This window comes from Lactuca sativa, chromosome 7 (genome assembly GCF_002870075.4).
Source record: "Lactuca sativa cultivar Salinas chromosome 7, Lsat_Salinas_v11, whole genome shotgun sequence".
Classification (NCBI taxonomy): domain Eukaryota; kingdom Viridiplantae; phylum Streptophyta; class Magnoliopsida; order Asterales; family Asteraceae; genus Lactuca; species Lactuca sativa.
The window spans coordinates 87,921,749-87,926,129 of NC_056629.2; positions in this window are offsets into that span (position 1 = coordinate 87,921,749).

A 4,381-nucleotide genomic window follows, 5' to 3' on the forward strand; every position below is an offset into this window, starting at 1 on the left:
TGGATCTTCAACGACATAATTATGATTCTTGGAGAACACTCTCCACAACCCACTGTTGTGCGTACGATGCACTAGACCACGTCAAATCCACCTATGATACAACCGAAGCATGGCAAAAGGTGCATGCAGTGGTTCGGATCATACTCATACGCGATATTACTTCCCAGACATGTTCAGTTCTATTAGGAACAACAAAATATTTGCATAGAGTCGTTGACATTCAAGACACACAAAAACACCGACAACTTCGATAAGACTTGATGGATTATATCTATGGCCGTAACAATGATGATGATGATGAGTAGTGTATTTAGAAAGAAAAAAAATTATGTGTTTTTTTCGTCTTGTAATTATAAAGTATTTTTTTTTAAAATTTAAATGTGATGTTTAATTTAAATATTATGTTTTATAAAAAATATATTTGTTTTTGTAATTATTAAAAAAAATAAACTTTAAAAAATAAAAAATAAATGATGACATGGAAATTAGTTGGTGTTTTAACATGATAACCATTCCTACAATGGTGTTACAACATCATGGTTGATGTGACGTGCTAGATCACACATTTTTTGTGTTATGACATGTTGTCCATACTTACTTAGTCTTAATCAAGTAAGCTTGCATCATAAAGTAGGTAAACATTCTTTTATTTATTTATTTTTCTTTTTTATTCTTTAAGAAAAAAATGTCTAACTTCTTAGGAGATGTTTAGAAGTGCTTTTCAATCAATTTATTGGCTTTTTGGAAAAATCAGGAATTGTTGACTTCATCCTCGAAGTCCATTGCCGCGGATAATTTGGGGTAGTGCTCTTGCATCTTCGCCTTAGGCTCCCAAGTCTATTCGGAACCTTTCCGATGCTGCCACTGGACATTGACCAAAGATAACACCTTGTTGCATAAAGCCTTTGTCTTCCTATCCAAGATCGTCACTAGTCTTTCAACATAATTACGATGATCGTCAGCCTGAATATCGTCCAAAGGGACAATCGCAGAGTCATCAACCACAAACTTTTGAAGCTGAGAAACATATAAGGTGTTGTGGATTTGACTACGCTCATCAGGAAAATATAGCCAGTATGTAACCTTGCACACCTGAACGATGATCCTAAAGGGACCGATAAATCGTGGGCCTAACTTATCCCACTTCTGAAATCGGATGACACATTTCTTTCAGAAGCACTGAGTCCCCCACCTAAAAATCGAGGTCCAAACGTCGCCGGTTTACATAACTCCTCTTCCAGCTTTGCACGACTCGCAACCTGTCACGCACCTGCTGAATCAGCTCAGTAGTCTTGACTACCACTTCCGTACTCCGCATGACCTGGTGCCCGACCTCGCCCCAACAAACTGGGGTCCTTCACCACCTCCCATATAACATCTCAAAAGGTGGTTTGTCAATAATAGCATGATAACTTTTATTCTAAGAGAACTCGGCCAGTGTAAGGTAAGCATCCTAACTCCATCCAAAATCTAACACGCATGCCCGGAGCATATCTTCAAGTGTCTGAATTGTACGCTCGCTCTGTCCATCAGTCTCGGGGTGGTATGTTATACTGAAGTGCAACTGAGTACCCAACTCCTCATGAAGTTTCCTGTAAAACCTGGAGGTGAAATGAACATCTCGGTCTGAAACCACTGAAACTGGCACCCCCGTGCCGGACGACCACCTCCCGAATGTAAATGTTGACCAAATTCTCCGCCAATATACTCTCAGTAATAGGTATAAAGTGCGCGCTCTTGGTCAATCTATCCAAAATATCCCATATATAATCAAATCCACGCGCCGTCCTTGGCAGCTTCATGATAAAACCCATGGTGATCTCTTCCCACTTCCACATGGGAATGGGTAATGGCTGCATCTTGTCGTGGGGTCTCTGGTTTTCAGCATTGACTTTCCGACAAGTCAGACACCGTTCTTCAATCCATGATATCTCCCTTTTCATACAGGGTCACCAATAACTTAACTTCTGATCCCGATACATCTTTGTGGCCCCTAGATGAATCGAGAAATTTAACTTATGAGCCTCTTCCAAAACTATCTATCTCACCCCACCGGTAATCAGGACCCAAAATCTACCACACTGAGTCAACAATCTCTGGCTGTCTCTGACAAATAAAGAAATTTGACCCCAGATTTGCTCTACCTTCCAGTTCTCCTTTTTCAATCCCTCCACCCGATCCTTCTTGATTAAATCCAATAAAGGAGAGATAATAACCATCCTCAGGCAGACATCTCTGATATGTTTTCTCACTTCCTTGCAACTGAACGAACCGGCCACCATATTGGCCTTTCCAGGGTGGTACATGATCTCGCAATCATAGTCCTTTACCACATCCAACCATCTCCTCTGCTGCATATTCAGATTCAGCTGATCCATCAGATTTCTCAAACTCTTGTGGTCAGTGTAGATAGAACAACTAAACCCATACAGATAGTGCCTCCAAATCTCGGAGGCAAAAACCACAGCCCCCAACTCCAAATCATGCGTAGCGTAGTTCGCCTCATAAGGCTTCAACTGCCTCAAAGTGTAAGCAATCACATGACCCCTCTACATAAGAACAACTCCCAAACCCGATATAGAAGTGTCACAATAAACCATAAAATCATCCATACCCTCAGGAAGCATGCGGATAGGGGCTTAACGAAATCTCTATCTCAATGTCTTGAATGTCAACTGCTGATCGGGCCCCCACCAAAAAATAACATTCTTCTTTGTCAAATGGGTGAACAACATTGTAATCTTGGAGAAATTTTGGATAAATCTCTGATAATACCCTGCGAGACCAAGGAAGGTCTAAATTTCATATGGGGTCCTCGGAACCTCCAGTCGTATCATGGCCTTGATTTTGGCCGGTCAACCAATATACCCTTCTGGTTGACGATGTTCCCCAAAACTACACCTCATGTAACCAGAACTCACATTTGGAGAATTTGGCATACAACCTTTCTCTCCTTAGGGTCTCCAACACCTCTCGCAAGTGATCCTTGTGCTGCTTTGTGGTTTTGTAATAGACTAGAATATCATCTATGAATACTATCACAAACCGATTCAACATTGGCATGTGAACCCGGTTCATGAGATCGATGAACGCAGATGGCGCATTTATGAGCCCGAATGGTATCACCACGAATTCGTAATGACCATAACGAGTCCCGAAGGCCTTCTTCTACACGTCATCATCCCCGACTCTCATTTGGTGGTACCCTGATCGCAAATCAATCTTGAAAAACCAAGATACACCCTAAAGTTGGTCAAATAAGTCATCGATCCTCGGGAGTGGGTAACGATTCTTCACCGTTAACTTATTCAGATCCCGGTAGTTAATACATATCATGTGTGAGCCGTACTTATTCTTTACGAACATGATAGGTGCTCCCCAAGGTGAGCTACTCAGCCAAATAAATCCCTAGTCTAGCAGCTCCTGAAGCTACACAGACAACTCCTGCATCTCTGGTGGTGCCAAGTGATACAATGCTTTGGCTATCAGAGCTGCAACAGGCACTAGATCAATCCAGAACTTGACTTGCCTCTCAGGAGGCACTCCTGGAAGCTCCTCAGGAAACACATAGGGTAAATCCTGAGAAATGGGTACCTCACTCATTTTCGTCATGCCCTCGACCCGAGTATCTTCCACATAAGCCAGAAACACGGAACAAACCTGATGAAGATATCTCCTAGCCCTCGCAGCTGAATAGAGATCTGGCCCATGCGAATCTCCCTCACTATGAATAACCAGTTCTCCCTCACTTGGGGTTCAAACTCTCACTAACTGACGTTCACAATCAATCATGGCCTCATTGGGTCCCAACCAGTCCATCCCAACAACAACCTTTGATCCTCGCAGAGGAATCGACACTAAATCAATAAAGTATCTCTCACTGAACAAATCCAAGGCACACCCACGGTGAACCATCGAAGCACTCACAGAACGATTATCCATAATTTCAATCTCCAATGGGTAATCCAGAGATCTAGGAACATCACTAAACTTCTTGCTAAGCACAAGAGATACAAAGGATCGAGTAGCACCTGAATCAAACAACACATGAGTAGCCATACCATTGACCAAAAAGGTCCCTATACAAGATAAGATATAACATGAGCATAAATAAATAAAGAAATAAAATACATAACAAAATTATGTACCGGTAACCATACCATGCGTCGCTTGAGCCTCATCGGTAGACAGCTGAAAAGCCCTACTCTTCACCATAGTTGCCTCTACCTTGCCCCGACCTCCATCAGTAATCCTCAAAGTGGCTAGCTCAGGCGCCGTCATTGCTCCTCCTGACAACCTCGGACAATCGACCTTTTATGGCCTGTCTGGTTGTAGTGAAGAAAAATCAATGCACTCTGGGGGCCATCCTTACTCATTTGCC